The sequence below is a fragment of the Dromiciops gliroides genome, chromosome 6, assembly GCF_019393635.1.
Source record: "Dromiciops gliroides isolate mDroGli1 chromosome 6, mDroGli1.pri, whole genome shotgun sequence".
NCBI lineage: Eukaryota > Metazoa > Chordata > Mammalia > Microbiotheria > Microbiotheriidae > Dromiciops > Dromiciops gliroides.
The window spans coordinates 217793333-217810956 of NC_057866.1; the positions used below are offsets into that span (position 1 = coordinate 217793333).

Here is a 17624-nt window from a genome sequence, read left to right on the forward strand (position 1 = left end):
GGTTGATGGAGATGATATGAAAATTCAGACTGCTATCAATTTTATGGTTACTACATACTCTAAATACATTTTATGGTTATGTATACTTAGTATGTTGATAGCACATTTATTAAGATTAAGTGCCAAATTTTAAGCAAATAGGATACTCTCTTGAAGGTCAAGTAATATATATGAATCTTACATGTGTAAACATCATGCTGAATAATAATGATATTCTAAAAATGGAAATAATTCTTATTCCTTAACCAGAGATTTAATATATAATCTGATCTCTGATTGGTTGAGTTATTGCATTAAAAATAACATGATAAGGAAGATCAGTGAATTAATGAATCAACAGAAGAAAAAAATAGCTAATAAAGGATTGATAGAATAGAGTAGACATACAAATTAGAGAAACAAACATAATAAACACGCATTTAACAAGTATAAAAACTTAAGATTTTCAAATAAGAATTCATTATTTGGGAAAATTTCTTAGGAAAACTGGAAAGCTGTATGGCAGAAACTGGGTTTAGACCAATATTTTATAAGATTTTACAAGATAAGGTCAAATGGATATATAATCTAGATATAAAGAGGTATGTTACAAGAAAATTAGAAAATGAAACTTTACTTATCAGACTTAGGAGAATGATTTATAAATAAACAAGAGACAGAAACCAAACTTAGTTATAAAATGAAAAATTTCAATTACATTAAATTAAAAGTTTTTTGTCCAAATAAAACACATATAGTCAAGATCAGAAGAAAAGTAGAAAATTGGGGACAATTTATAGACAGTTTATCAGATAAAGGTTGCATTTCTAAAATATCTAAAGAACTTTGGGAAATCTATAATATGATCATTCCCCAACTGATAAATGTTCAAGTGATATAAACACTCAGTTTTCCTAGGAAGAAATCAAAATGATGTATAGTCATAAGAACAAAATACCTAAATCACTATTGATTAGAGAAATGCAAATTAAAACAATTTTGAGATATCATTTTATACATTGGCTAAAATGATTGAATGGGAAAGCAACAAATATGGGAGATTACATGGAAAAAAATGAGACTAATTCATTGCAAGTGGAATTTTGGAATTGTGAAGAGCAATCGGGAATTATGCCCAGAGAGTTATTAAACTATGTATAATATTTGACCCAACAATACCACTAGTAGAACTGTTTCCAGAGATGTTTGGGGAAAAGAAAAATAAACTACATATTCAAAAAGGTTTTTAGATAATTTCTTTGTAGAGTAAAAAAACCTGGAATTTGCAGCATTGCACATCAATTAGGGAATGACTGAACAAATTGTGGCATATGATTGTGGTGGAATACTGCTGTATTATAAGAAATGATGAGCTCCATGACCTTAGAAATAATAGAAAAACTTACATAAAATAATGAAGAGATTAATGAGCAGAATTGAGAGAAAAGTATATATAGTAACAGAAATATTTTTTAAGAAAGAATTTGAGTGAATAAGTTATTTTGATTATTATAAATATATAAACTAACTATGAAGGATATATGAAGAAGACTATCTGCATTCAGAGAAAGAACTGGTAAATAGAAGTGTATATAGAATAATTTTATATATGTATGTGTGTATGTATACACATATATACCTGTTTTTGTCTACTGGTAACCATCTTTAGGGTGGAGTGTAGGGAAGTAAAAAAGAGAAAAATACACGATCCTTTTGTTATATATTTGAAAAGAACAGCAATTTGTGCATAGCAGATTTGCAGTTATATGTGCAATTATCTTTTTATTGCACTATGATGTGGAAATGCTTATTTTATTCCATAAATTGAAATAATAAAAAATAAAAAGCTAAATTTAATTTTTAATTTTATGTGTTTTCCATACATTATAGAATATCTGTTGATTTTTATTTCAGAAAGGTAGCATAAAAGTATTTACCAGAAGATTTTCAAAATTTGGTTAAAAATGATGATTTTATGTGGTAATTTAATTATCCTATAGCTATAACAAAATCCTTTAAATTAAATTGAGATAAAATGATATATTCTACACTAAATATATCTCACCAACTATAGCATATTTTAAAAAATAAGTTATGTCTTTACAAAATAATCATGGATAGTGAGAATTCTGTGCAGATTAGCTGTTTGTACAAAATTCAATTAATTCAACAAATGGTAACTAAAGTAAACTATATAGCACTATTTTACTGTTTTATACGAGCCTTCCTTTTAACAGATGCATGCCAAAGTCATGAAAACCTGTCTTGACTAGTGAATATCATAAGACATAGTTTATTACCAAATGTTATGAAAAAGTGAATTGTTATAAGGACACTGACATTTTAAAATGTTATTTCCATATTCTCTTCCAGATTTATTAATCAAAACTTAAAGATGCCAAGAATTCATCCCACTCACTAATTATTGGAATTGTAAAGAAGTAGACAGGAAAATGTTAGAAAGGGTAATAACCAGTGGATAGACAGAGACAATGTTGTTCAAAGGGCAACAGAAAGGCTAATGTACTGTGGTTGAATGAGGTATCTAATTCAGCACAATCATATAAAATCTATTTTTAAAAACAATTCTACATATTGAAGATAAAATTTTGATAATGATATTAAAAACATAGATATCTAAGCAGTCTTTAAAATAATGTGAAATTAGAATACTTTTGATTGGATCAGTGATACTTACCTTGATGTAATTCCATAATGGCCTCTTAATTTGAAACTGATGAATTAGAATAATAAAGATGATGTTGGAGTTATTAGATGATCACAAATAGGAGAAATATAAAGAGACAGATACAGAGAGTGCTTATCAAGTCACCTTCCAAAACTAATATAATAGAGAGGGCATCAGAACTGCTGACAAAATCTGTTCATTTGTAAGAAATAAGGAGTAGACGGGGCAGCTAGGTGGTGCAGTGGATAAAGCACTGGCCCTAGATTCAGGAAGACCTGAGGTCAAATCTGGCCTCAGATACTTGATACTTACTAGCTGTGTGACCCTGAGCAAGTCACTTAACTCCAATTGCCTCACCAAATAAATGAATGAATGAATGAATAAAATAAGGAATAAAATTACTTCATCCTGGGAAGAGAGTGATAAATAGGATACCCCTACACCTCTATGTTTTTTTTAATGTTTTTTTTTTTCTTTTTTAAGTGAGGCAATTGGGGTTAAGTGACTTGCCCAGGGTCACACAGCTAGTAAGTATCAAGTGTCTGAGGCCGGATTTGAACTCAGGTACTCCTGACTCCAGGGCCGGTGCTCTATCCACTGTGCCACCTAGCTACCTCTCACTTCTATGTTTTAAGTCTTCCTATTACTCCTACTCAGGTGAATTCAGATTAAGTGACATTGCTTCTAAGTAGAGTCACTATTCATTATGTTTATGGGGTGGCTGCCAAATCCTGAGGGACTTAAGCCTCTTATATGACCATATGGATAAATATTTACTGTCTGGATTGACACTTTAATTTGGTCTTACACTTACAAATTTTGAGAATTACTACCCTTACGGTTAACCCTATTGTGAGTAGAATAAAATTCCTATAATAGCTACTTTAGGTTTGAGTTTTCACTAATATATTCCCACTTAAATAAGCCACTCACAAAGATAAGCCATTTGGATCTGAGAAATAACCATTTACTTAACAATAAGGCAGAAGGGATGATGATGATTTAAAAAAATAACAAGGACCCATATTCAAGCAAGTACATATATCATAAAATATGTCACCCATGCACAAATCTGGATTGCATTCTCTCATCAATGCACTCAATATTTGTGAGGAAGAGTTGGCATGTAACAGAAATCTAGCAAGGAAGCAGCTTAGAATGAAATTCCATATTTTCCAGAAAAATCATTCACAATATTGAACTATGGATTTTGGAGGTAGTTGCTCCATTTTGAAACATCTGAACAAATCCTCTCAGCTAACTGCTCTTCTGCTGGACTTCACCACACTTTAGCTGAGCAAATTATCTTCTCTTTTATACTTGAATCAATTAAGCAGGTCTTTAAACTTATAGTCCTCCTTAAAATGTTTAAAAAGTGTTACTTCTCAATTTGGATAGTTCCCATTCAGAAAATTACAGAGCTCTCTTGGAAATATAGAACAAACCCAAGGAGCTATTCACTAAACAGGATATGATGCGCTCAATCAAAAGGTAATGAACAGGGCTCACAGTAAAATAACTTGTTTTGACTCTATGAGCAAAGCATACATGTCTAGCCAGCTCTTCACTCACCAGGATTCTGTGTTGCCTATTAAATCTTACAAACCCTTACAAAATAAATCCTATAAAAGTGCTACAATTTTTCCCATTCTGAAATTCCCTCTCTGAAATTCCCTCTCAAGATAGAAGGAGCAGCAAGGAGCAATAGACATTTCTGTTAGGTTCCATTTCCTTCAAAATTTAGAGGATACTAAAGAAGAATATGTGAAACTAAAGGTTGACACTGTCTTAATCCTGTCAAGAATCACGTGACTGAATCTTTCAATCAGATGACCATTCCATTAGGAACATAGAACATATCTGGTCCTCATATAGCATCTTGTCCAATATGCCCATTTTACAGATGAAGAAATTAAGGTCAGGAAGTGAGTTTCATAAGGTCACACAGTAAGCATCAAAGACAGGCTAAGGTCTTTTGATCTGAGAACTATTATCCTTTCAACATAACAGTGAGGCACCACAGGAAAAACAAATATGTAATAACAACAAGAAGATACAAATATACAGTATAAATACACTCCAAAATAGGTAAATTTGGGGGTGAGTTGCTGTAGTTTGAGTCTCTTTTACCCTACTTCTTCCTTATTCTCATGAAGTCAAATAAATAAAAAACTATCATGTTAGCCATGCTTAAAGAGATCAAATATATTCTTTTTTTGTTTTGTTTTGTTTTTTTTGCAGGGCAATGAGGGTTAAGTGACTTGCCCAGTGTCACACAGCTAGTAAGTGCCAAAAGTCTGAGGCCAGATTTGAACTCAGGTCCTTCTGAATCCAGGGCCGGTGCTTTATTCACTGCACCACCTAGCTGTCCTGAGATCAAATACATTCTTAATTCATTCTTTAATTCTCTTTTTAACCCTTTTCTAAACATATCCAATTTACAAATTTTATTAGACCAGTTCCAAGTAACACAAAATTGTTTAAATTAATATCCACCAACCTCAACTATGCCGACCTTTTCATTCTTTTTACATTTTAGACAGACATTTCACTGAAACAAATAACTTTTCTCAATAATACACAGCCTATATGTTTCACAGTTGTGACTAGAACACAGATCTTCCTAATTTGGGGGCCAGTGGTACATTACCTGTTTCTTGTTTCTCCTCAGAGGTCTTTCAATATAATTTTATATTTAATTATAGAGGATAAAATGGTGTGGCCATTAGGTGACACAATGGACTTAGAATCAGGAAGACACATCCTCATGAGTTCAAATATGGCCTCAGAAATATTTGTGATATTGAGCAAGTCACTTAACTGTTTGCTTCAGTTTCCTTATCTGTAAAATTAGATGGAGAAAGGAATGGCAAAGCACTCTGGTGTCTTTGCCAAGTAAACCACAAATTGGTTCATGAAGAATAGGACATGACTGCAACAACTAGACAGTTCCCTAGGAGTATAAGTGACTGAAGCGTTGCCAAACTGAATCAGTGAAGGAAGTTCCCATACTTAGAATTACATGAAATGATGAAATTATAGGTTTGTGCTTCCACCACCAATGCTACTTAAAAAACAAAACAAAACAAAAATAAATTTGTCATCGATTTTTGAAAGATGTTATTCTCTGAGCACAAAGCTTAAATTGTAGGCAAAGGTGAAGGCTATATTTGTTGCAGGAATAAGGCAAACTGCTCTGTTGTTTGCAAAATTCAAGATTGTCCAAAAGCATGTCTCTAATCACACTCAAATTTTGCCCTTTTATGCCAAAATGTTGTGATTTCTTTCTGTTTCTATACTATATCTTACTTGTCTTCTTGAACCCTTAAGATTCTTGATTCCTCTTTGGCTCCTTGCTTCCCTGGCTTCTGTTTCTCTCTCTCTCTCTCTCTCTCTCTCTCTCTCTCTCTCTCTCTCTCTCTCTCTCTCTCTCTCTCTCTCTCTCTGGACAATGAGTGTTAAGTGACTTTCCCAGAGTCACAAAGCTAGTAAATATCAAGTGTCTGAGGCTGGATTTGACCTCAGGTCCTCCCGAATCCAGGGCCAGTGCTTTATCCACTGTGTCACCTAGCTGCCCCTTCTTTTATGTCTCAATGAAAACTCACCTTCTACACAAAAGCCTTTCCTACTGCCTCTTAAATAGTAGTTAGTGCCCTCTCTCTGAGAAGATTCCCTATTTAACCTTCATATGTCTTTTTCTTACTTATTTGCATGTTGTCTCCCCCAGTAGAACAAAAGCTTCATTAGGACAAAGATTGTTTTTTGTTTTGTGTTTTTTGTTTTGTCTTTTCTATATATCCCCAGTGCTTAATGAAGTATTTGGAACATAGTGGGTCCTTAATAAATGCTTGCTGAATAAGTTATGGTACAGTTTCTGTCTTGGCAATCTTATTCATTACCATGTCTTTGAAAACCCTTTATGCCCAAACGATTTAGCAAACTATATAGCGGGACATAAACTCCCTCTGGATGTTCAGACTCATATTTCCAACTGCCAATAATAATAACAAATAATAATAATAAACATTTATATAGTGTTTTAAGTTTGCAAAGCACTCTAAATCTTATCTCATTTAATTTTTGTTGTAGCACTGAAAATTAGGTACTATTATTATCTCTATTATATAATTGAGAAAACTGAAATTGATAAAGGTCAACCCAGCAAGTTTTTGAGATAGGACTTGAAGTAAGGTCTTTCTGATTCTCATCCCACCATTTTATGTGCTCCACCAGGTAAACTTCATAATCTTTCTTATGAAGAGGTACCATGCTACTCCCTTCTTCAAAATTCTTCAAATACTACCTATTGCTAAATGAAAGAATGCAAAGTTATTGAATTTTCTCCAGAATCTACTACCAACATACCTTTCCAGTCTTATCTCATTCTATTAAATGCTACATTTTACATAGTAAAGCTATATTGATGTAATAGATATTTCCCATATGTTCTTCATGCTTTATAATCTTTATTCATAATTTTCACTGCTTCTGCAATGCTACTTAACATTTTAAGTACATCTTAAAAGAGTTATCCTCAATGAAGCTTCATTTTATTTCCTTATTTAACACTGATATTTTCCTATTTCAAAATCATAGATCCTCTTATTGTGTACTATTCCTCTTCTTATGATGTTTTTGTCTAGATGTCCCTTCATGGATACACTATTTTCAATCCTCAGATGATAAAGAAAACTAAGGTCTGCTAAGTTTTAGTGACTTTCCTAAAGATATCTATGTCACATAGAAGCAGAGTCCAAATTGAAACCAAAGATCTGTGACTACAGCAATAAACCTAGTATCCTTTCCACTATGTCTCACTGCCTTCCACCTGTACACACCATAAGAACAGACAGTGTGGCTTTGAAATTTTATGTCTATTGCATTTCCTAACACAGTGCTCTGGATATAGCAGATACTGACTAGATATATATTTAACTGCTAATTTGAAATGTACTGACACAGATAATGCTAATGCATAGCATAGAATAAATGAAACACTATAATTTAGATAATAAAATATGAGACATTTCTGTATTTTTTGACTTACACTAACAGTTGCCATTTCCAAGGTAGCTGAAAAAATGGCCATTTGTGTTACAATTTGATGAATAAAGTTTAAGCCTATCTCTATGGCTTTTGAGGGGAATGGGAATACTTTGAGCATAACTTTCAAAATATCAGAAGCAACTAAACATCTTTTGTGACATTAGATGCATTGCTTTAGTTGGAAATGATTTATATGGGTTTTATCTTTAAAGAAAATTTACTATATCCATGGAGAGCTCAGAAAACATTGGTTTGAAGCTGATTTCTTTTCATTGTGTTGTTATCCATAGTCTTAGCTGTTGCAGACTTCAAGTATACTTTCTCTGGTGTCATAAAATTTGTGAAGAGTAAGTGAAGTTATCATCCAAATGAAATTTCTCAATAGGAAGGTTTCAAAATAAAGCCTGCCTTGTTAGTTTTCAGTAGGGCTTAAAGGTTGTGACTACAAGAAAGAATTTAAATTGAAACAATCAAGAGTGGTGCAGGGACAGCTAGGTGGCACAGTGGATAAAGCACCGGCCCTGGATTCAGGAGGACCTGAGTTCAAATCGAGCCTCAGATATTTGACACTTACTAGCTGTGTGACCCTGGGCATGTCATTTAACCCTCATTGCATCCCCCCCCAAAACAAAAGAGTGGTGCAACTCCTTAACACTCTTATGATGAGCAAAAATCGCTACAGTGGACTCATATCTTTCTTCTTCTTTCCAATAATAGACCATTCTGACTATTAATGAGCATAATACACTTACCTTTACCTTTTACTGGAAATAGGTATTTGGGGAGGGTAATGTACTTTTATCTGTGTTTGCAAATATTAACTCATTTGATTCAGTCAACAAGCATTGTTACTGTCTACATTTTACAATTGGGGAAACTAAAGTCAGCAGCTATAAAATGACTTGCTCAGACTCACAAAGAGTATACAGGCCTGATGTTTGATTTCAAATCATGCCTTCTTGACTCCTAACTCAAGTGCTCTAGCAAATGTCAAAATTAGCTACCTAGGATAACAGTAGAAAATAGTGTTTCATCAAACATGGATGGGCATTTCTGGGGGAATCTATTTTATGTTTTTGTTATCATAATACTCAAACTATAATAGTAAAAAAAAACAGAACTCAGTAGTTCACCTATAAAGATGATGCTTGTCATCCTTTTTTAAATAGTCATATATATTTAATTAAAAGTAATGCAAGAATGAATGAACAAAATATATTAAGTATATACCATGTGCAAACCACATTTTAATGCCCTGGGATACAAATACAACAGTCAAGCAGACCCTCCTCTCAAGGAACAAATTTTAATAGTTGGGAACAATACATACAAGAAGTTGCAGCAACAGCAGTGAATTGAAAAGCCCAGTGGTCCCTAGTAAGCAATTCCAAGATAGACGATTTATTTATGTATTTTCATTCGTACCACTTCCACTGGAACACACACACACACACACACACACACACACACACACACACACAATTTGTTCCTGATATTTAAGTATTTGAAAATGCCAAGAATTTTGGAGGAGATAATTTGTTTTTCTTAATGTTCCTATGGTTGCTGAGGAGTTAGGGGAACAGAATATGCAAAGGCAGCTGTTAGATGGTGAGGTCTCCTAGGGATTATTTCTCTGGATAATATCTGTCATGCATCCAGGTAACAGCAGTGTTTATAGTTATTTCTAAGGCTCTTCAGCTTGAAGTCCTATGCTGCCTTCACTGAGAACTCAGAATATGATCATTACAGTGGTTGTGATGATGGTTTGGCCTATAAGGGACATAACACACTCTACGTCTCCTACAGGACACTTTGATGATTTATCTTGGCTAAGGTGTTTGAGATCCTGATTTTTTTTTCTGTAGGTTTTACTTATGGCTAAGCGATGAATGGCTCACTCTTGGCATAGTAGAAAAAAAATCTTAATCAAGGTGTCAAAACCCTTAGGTTTATATGTAGTCCCATATTACCCATGTGAACATGAGCAAAATATTTAAATTATGAGCTTCATTTCTCTATCTCTAAAATGAGTATGATAGTAATCTGAATACTTATCACAAAGGTATATTTTGAGAAAATACTTTGTAAAATTTAAGGTAGCAATAGAGTTATTATTTTCAATATTCCTGATGGATTTTATCAATACAAAAAATGACCAAAGCACAGAGTGAATTTTTCGACTTGAAAACTTGAATTTGTAACCTTCTCAAATAATCTTACTTTTTTATTAAAATAGATGAAAAAGTCTCCTGTCCATTTCTTTCCTTTTCTCTCCTCCCCTTCTTTCTTCTCTCCTGTGTCTTTTTCCCTTTTCTCATTCTGTCTTTGTCTCTCTGACTTTCTCTCTGTTTCTATTTTCAACTCTGTGTCTGTCTGTTGCTCTGCTCCCTCCATTAATTTAGGTCTCCTACATACAGCTAGGCAAGTGATCCAGGGAACTTCCTAGAGACTCAGAAGTTGTTTTTATTTTCTGAAGATTTTTCCCAAGTCCCCATTTATTTGAACTTCAAATGGCATGGGTTATTTAAAGTTCCCTAACGTTAAACTTCAGGGAGTCTGTAGTATGAAGAAGGAAGAAGACAAAACAATTGGGTTGTATCAAAAATCACTGTAAGGGTTTCCTGATGACAGTCAGCATGAGTGGAAAAAATCTCTGGAGCCCATAGCGTAAGGGTAAAATCAGAGCAAGAAATATGGACTGAGTAAACTTTGAATTACTAAGAGAACATTAGCCAGGGCTTCATGTGCCAAGATGGCCTAGTGGGGAAGCAAACCACTGTAGCTCTTCCAGATTCCCCCTCCAAAATAACAAAAAACTGCCTCTGAATCTTTCCAGGAGCAGGGAAACAGTCTACCAGCTTGACAGGAAAGGTTTGTATTACCTGGGTGCGAGGGAAGTGAGGTCCAGGAGCAAAAACAGCAGCAGCATGCTCTTTTTGTGGTGGCAAGGAATTAGAAATTGAGGGGTTTCCCATCAATTGGGGAATGGCTGAACAAGTTGTGGTATATGAATGTAATGTAATTCTATTGTACTGTAAGAAATGATGAGCAGGAGTTCAGAGAAACCTGAAAGGACTTGCATGAATTGATGATGAGTGAAATGAGCAGAAACAGAAGAACATTATACACAGTATCATCAACATTATGTGTTGATCAACCCTGATAGACTAGATTCTTCTCACCAATACAATGATACAAGAAAGTTCCAGAGGACACATGATGGAAAAGGCTCTCCAAATCCACAAAAAAAAGAACCTGTGGAACATGTATGCTGATTGGATCATACTATTTCTTTTGTTCATTTTTGTGCTTTTTTTTTGGCTTTGTGTTTCTTTTTTCCCCAAAATTGGGCTCTATTCCTAAACTGTCCCAAGGTTTGTGCAAACCAGCAGCTACCTGGGCAGGTGAGCAGTCTGGGCAGCATAGTAGGGACCCTCACCAGGAACCCAAAAGGTAGCACAGACAACCAGGGAGGCTTTGACCCTACTGTTGACCCCACTCTGGCAAGCAGGTCAACAGCAAATTCCTACTCCAGGGAACTCCCAACAGAGAAACTGTTTCCAGGGCAAATGAGCAGCAGGGCCTCCACAAATTGCAACAAAATTACCCTTCCAGGGCCTGCTAGCAGAATGACTGCTTACCATAGCAACCTAGAAGTAGGACCAGTACCTCCCCACATACCCACACACAAACTTGCGCTGATTGGAAATAAGGTTACACCTCCAGGACCTTCTAATGGGGAGGCCCTGCTAACAGAGTTAACCAGTAGCAAGGCACCACCACTGGGGCAGACCAACAAGATCAGTCCCCCAGGGACAGTCTTTCTTCTGGAAAGACTTTGCTAACTTTAGCAACCCAGCAAAAGCAAGTGACTAAGGACTAAAGCCCAGTGAAAACTACCAATAAGACCCAGGGCCTCAGCACAAACCTTGGGACAGTTTAGGAATAGAGCCCAATTAGGGTGAAAAAAGAAATGCAAGGCACAAAAAAAGGCACAGAAATGAACAAAAACAAAACAAAACAAAATAAAACAAAAAACAATAAACAAAAACACAAAAGAAGCTTGAGTATTGACAGTTACAATGGTGACAGGGAAAATTAAGGCATAAAGATATAGGAGGAATATAGTAACAAAATAGCTACAGGAGAAGCTTTTTTTTTTTTGTTTCGAATGTTATTTTCCAAAATATATGTAAAGACAAATTTTGACATCAATTATTTTAAAACTTTGTGTTCCAACTTCTCTTCCTCTCTCCCTTCCCATACCCTACCCCTAAGAACTCAAACAATTCAATATACGTTTCCATGAGTAGTCATGGAAAACATCTCTACATTAGCCAGGTACTGAAAGAAAACGTGGGGGTGGAGGGGTAGGGGGTGGGGGGTGGGGGGTGGGGGGGCTAGGTAGTGCAGTGGATAAAGCACCGGCCCTGGATTCAGGAGTACTTGAGTTCAAATCCGGACTCAGACACTTTACACTTACTAGCTGTGTGACCCTGGGCAAGTCACTTAACCCCCATTGTCCCGCTAAAAAAAAAAAAGAAAGAAAAAAAACAGACAAAAACAAAACTTCAGATTAAGAAACTATAAAAAAAATTGTGCTTTAATCTGTTTTCAGATTCCATCAGTTCTTTCTCTGTAGATGGATTGCAATTTTCATAAGTCATTCACAGTTATATTGGATCACTACATTGCTGAAAGTAATCGCATCTTTCGATCATCTTACACTATTGCTGTTATTTTGTACACATTACATTTCCCTCTGCTTCAGTTAATATAGGTGTTTCCAGGTTTTCTTCATAGCATACTGTTCATCACAACCTTTATATAGTACCTTAAACTTGACAAAGAATTTTTTTCACAATAGCCCAGCAAAGGAATTACCATACATTTTGCTATTATAATCAATCATCATAACAATTTCCTTCCATCCTATTTCCTTCCAATGATATTTAATCTATTTTCTATATTCTTTTACCCTATTCCTCCTCAAAAGTGTTTGGCTTCTGACTGCCCCCTCCCCTGCTCCACCCTCCCTTTTTTCACCCTTCCCTCCTTATCCCCTTCCCTTCCTACTTTCCTGCAGGGTTAGATAGCTTACTCCACCTCATTGGGTGTGTATGGTATTCTCTCCTTGTGCCAATTCTGATGAGATTAAGGTCTTTGAGCTAATTCTACAGGTGAAGCTTTAAAGAAAAACACAAATTGGTCTAAAGACGAAAAGGAATTCCTGTAATAGCTTAAAAAGGACTTTAAAAAGCAAATTAGAGAGGCAGCTATGTGGCACAGTGGATAGAGCACTGGCCCTGGATTCAGGAGTACCTGAGTTCAAATCCAGCCTCAGACACTTGACACTTACTAGCTGTGTGACCCTGGGTAAGTCACTCAACCCCCATTCCCCCGCAAAAAAAAAAAAAGCAAATTAGAGAAGTAAAAGAAAAATAGGGGAAAGAAATAAAAATAATGCAAGAGAACCATGAAAAAGAAATACAAAAATTTACTGAGGAAAATGATTCCCTTAAATATGTATTTAGCCAAATGGAAAAGGAAGTACAAATGGTCACAGAAGAAAATAATCATTTAACAATTAGTATAGAACAAATGGAAACTAATGACGCTATGAAACAAAATTTTAAAAAATAGAAGAAAATGTGAAATTTCTTATTGGAAAAACAACTGACCTAGAAAATAGATCCAGGAGAGATAATATAAGAATTATTGGACTACCTGAAAGCCATGACCAAAAAAGAAAAAGAAAAAGCCTGGACAATATATTTCAAGAAATTTTCAAAGAAAACTGCCTTGAAATATTAGAACCAGAGGACAAAATAGAAATCAAAAGAATCCACCAATCACAGCCTGAAAGAGATCCCAAAATGAAAACTCCTAGGAATATCATAGCTAAATTTCAAAGCTCAGAGATCTAAGAAAAAGTATTACAAGTGGACAAAAAGAAACAATCCAAACACCATGAAGCTACATTCAGATATACACAGGTTTTGGCAGCTGCAATAATAAAGAATCAGAAGCCTTGTAATATAATATACTGCAAGGCAAAGGAGTTAGCATTACAACCAAGAATCACCTTCTCAGAAAAATTGAATATATTCTTTCACAGATAAAGATGGACATTTAATGAAATAGAAGACTTTCAAGCATTTCTGAATAAAAGGTCAGATTTGAATAAAAAATTTGACCTCCAAATATAAGACTCAAGAGAAACATAACAAGGTTAAAAAGAAACAAGAATAAGGTTAAACTAGTTACATTTTTATATGATATTTGTATGTCTTAATAACATTATAAGAAAATATTATAGCAATTAGGAGTATATGTAGAGAAAGGGTGTGGTCATAAGGTAATATTGAAGGGATGGTAATATTTGTCAGTTTTAATAAATTTATTATAAGAATATTTAGAAGGAGTATATGTAGACAGAGGGCATGGTCCTAAGGTGACATGGATGGAATGACACCACAGAAAACAAAATAAATGATGGAAAAGAAATTGCGTGGAAGAAGGAGGGGAGAAATTGAATGGGGTGAATTTTCCCACACACAAAAAAAAAGAGGCATAAAAAAATCCCATCATAATAGAAGGAAAGATGGGGGCATGGGCCAAGATTAAACCTTACTCTCATCAAATTTGGCTCAAAGAGGGAATAACAAACACACTGAGCTGGATATAGAAATCTATATTACCCTATAAGGAAGATTAAAAAGGGATAGTGGTAATAGAAGGGGAATGGGGGACTGATACAATGGAGGGCATATTGGGGAAGATGGTGATCATAAATAAAACACTTGTGACCCTTTGTCACAAGCGGAGGGGCATAAGAGTTAGGGGGGTTGACAGGTGAAGAATAGCATGGAAAAAAATAAATAGTGATAATTATAAATGTGAATGGGTTGAACTCACCCATTAAACAGAAGCAGATAGCAGACTGTATTAAAAACCAAAATCCTACAATATGTTGTTTACAAGAAACACATTTAAAGGAAAGAGATACATACAGGTTACATTTAAGGGTCTGGAACAGAATCTATTTTGCTTCAGCTGAAGCAAAGAAAGCAGGGGTAGCTATCCTGATTTCAGACAAAGCAAAAGCAAAAATAGACCTAGTTAAAAGAGATAAATAAGGAAACTATCTAGCTGAAAGGTCCCATAGACAATGAAATTAAATCAATACTTAACATATATGCACCAAATGGTATAGCATCTAAATTTTAGAAAGGGAAGTTGAATGAGGTACAAGAAGGAAATAGATAATAAAACTATCCTAGTGGGGAACCTTAACCTTCTCCTCTGAGATTTGGACAAATCTAAACAACAATAACAAAAACAAACAAACAAACAAAAAAACAAACAAAAAAAAACAAGAAAGAGGTTAAGGAAATGGAGAAAAATTTTGAAAAGTAGATATGATAGAACTTTGGAGAAAACTGAATGGGAATAGAAAGGGATATAGCTTCTTCTCAATAGTACATGGGACAAACATTAACCATGCATCAGGGTATAAAAACCTTACAACCACATACAGAAAAGTATCCTTTTTTAGATCATAATGCAATAAAAATTACATTCAATAATGGACAATTGAAAGAGAGATTAGTAACCAATTGGAAATTAAATAATCTGATCCTAAAAAACAAGTGAGTCAAAGAACAAATCATAGAAAGAATGAATAATTTTGTTAAAGAAGATGACAGCTATGAGACAACATATCAAAATTTATGGGATGAAGTCAAAGCAGTGCATAGGGGAAAATTTATATCCCAAACTGCTTACATCAAAAAAGCTGATCAATGAATCGGGCACGCAACTAAAAACAAAACAAAAAAGCAAACAAGAAAACAAAAAAAACAAAAACAAAACCTAGAAAAAGAACAAATCAATAATCCCCAACTAAAAAACAAACTGGAAATCCTGAAAATCAAAGGAGAGATTAATAAAATTTAAAGAAAATCATTGAATTAATAAATAAAACTAGAAGCTTTTTTATGAAAAAATAGATATACTATTGGTTAATTTGATCAAAAAAAAGGAATAAAGAAAACCAAATTACTAGTATCAAAAATGAAAGGGGTGAACTCACTACCAATGAAGAGGAAATTAAGACAATTAGGAACTTTTTTACCCAACTATATGCCAACAAATTTGACAATCTAAATGAAAAGGATGAATATCTACAAAAAATATAAATTACTCAGGTTAGCAGAAGAAATAAAATATTTGAGTAACTCAATTTTAGAAAAAAAAATAGAAAAATACATCAATGAACTTCCTAAGGAAAAATCTCCAGGACCAGATGGATTCACAAGTGAATTCTACCTAAAATTTTAAAGAACAATTAATCCCAACACTCTATAAATTATTAAAAAAAAATAAATGAAGTAGGAGTCCTACCAAATTCCTTTTATAAGACAAATATGGTGGTGCGATCCAAACCAGGAAGAGTAAAAACAAAGAAAGAAAATTACAGACCAAACTCCCTAATGAATATTCATGAAAAATTAAATAAAATACTAGCAAAAAAAATTACAGAAATTCACAAGGATCATGCACTATGATCAGGTGGGATTCGTCGAGGAATGCAGGGCTGGTTCAATATTAAGAAAACTATCAACATAATTGACCATATCAATTACAGAAGCAATAGAAATCATATGAAGAAAAAGCCTTTGACAAAATACAGCACCCATTCCTATTAAAAAACACTAGAGAAGTGACATGATCAACATCCAGGGGAGCCAACCCCCTTCCAGGCCACGTGGAAGGCCGGAATGGCTGCCCACGGGGGAGGCACCTGCGCTTATGGCAGCACAAGCGTGCTTCATACATGTTGGCACTGTGTCCATGGAGCTTCAGCGTGTCGCTGAGCCCCGTGACACGGGGCAGCGCTCTGGTCTACCGCTCGTAGTGCGAGCTGCAGCCGGGCCTGCTACTGGGCAGTGCGTTGGCTGTGCATGGCGCCTGAAACCTGGTCAGTTCCTACTACGACCTTTCCCAGGGCATGGACCACAAGATCTAAGAACGCATTCTTTTGGACTGCATCCTGGAGCCACAGCACCTTCCTCTACATGCTGAGCTGCATGTGCCTTGCCTGCCTGCCTGTCTCTACTGCCCATTAGTGCTCAAGCCAGAGCACCTGGTGCATCTTCTACGGAGAGGGAGTGGGTGACGGGGCTTCTCCAGCTCCTGTGGCTTTGGGCAACCAGGTAAGCCTCATCACCTTCGGTAGGCTGGCCTTGTTCGCCTATGCTGTGGAGGTGGGGTCTCTGACCATCTTCCCATTGGCCATCCTCCATTTCAACCACACCAGGGACAGGGAGGACGGCATCATCACCCTGGCCATTCTCATTTGGCCCACCTTCTCATACTCGCTCTACAACACCCTGCTCTTCCTGCCCTACCTGATCTTCAGCATCTTGGCCAGACACTATACCATCAGCACTGTGCTGTCCCTGCTCACCATTCCCATGGCTTTGAGTCAGACCTTCAACAAGCTTCTCCGGAGGACTGCCAAGCTCAACCTTCTGCTGGGGCTCTTCTAAGCCTTTTGCATCATCATGGGGCCAGCTGGCTCTCTGCCCACACTCTAAAGTGACCGGAGCACAGTGTCTGAGCACAGACCAGATCTGGTGACATCTCAACCTTTGGGCTAACAATCTCCAGAGGCTGCCCATGTTTTCTCACAGCCCGTAGAAGAAATCCTATTTGATTGATGAGGATCAGGGTGATCCAGGTGCATGATGCTCCACTAGAGATCAGCTCCAGGTCACTGAAATGAAGCTGCCCCTTCCACATGTGAGTGCCCAGAGGGCTCTCACCTCACTTTCCCCCTTGAATTAGAACCATAATTACCAGTACTTCTTAGAATACTTATTTAAACTATTTTTTTTCTTTCTGA

The 17624-nt window shown here is 35.5% G+C and overlaps 1 pseudogene; it reads left to right on the forward strand.

The window, feature by feature from the left end:
* The window catches only part of LOC122732224, a 37118-nt pseudogene extending 19802 nt beyond the window's left edge, over nt 1-17316 (forward strand).
* Nucleotides 17317-17624: the final 308 nt, after the last annotated feature.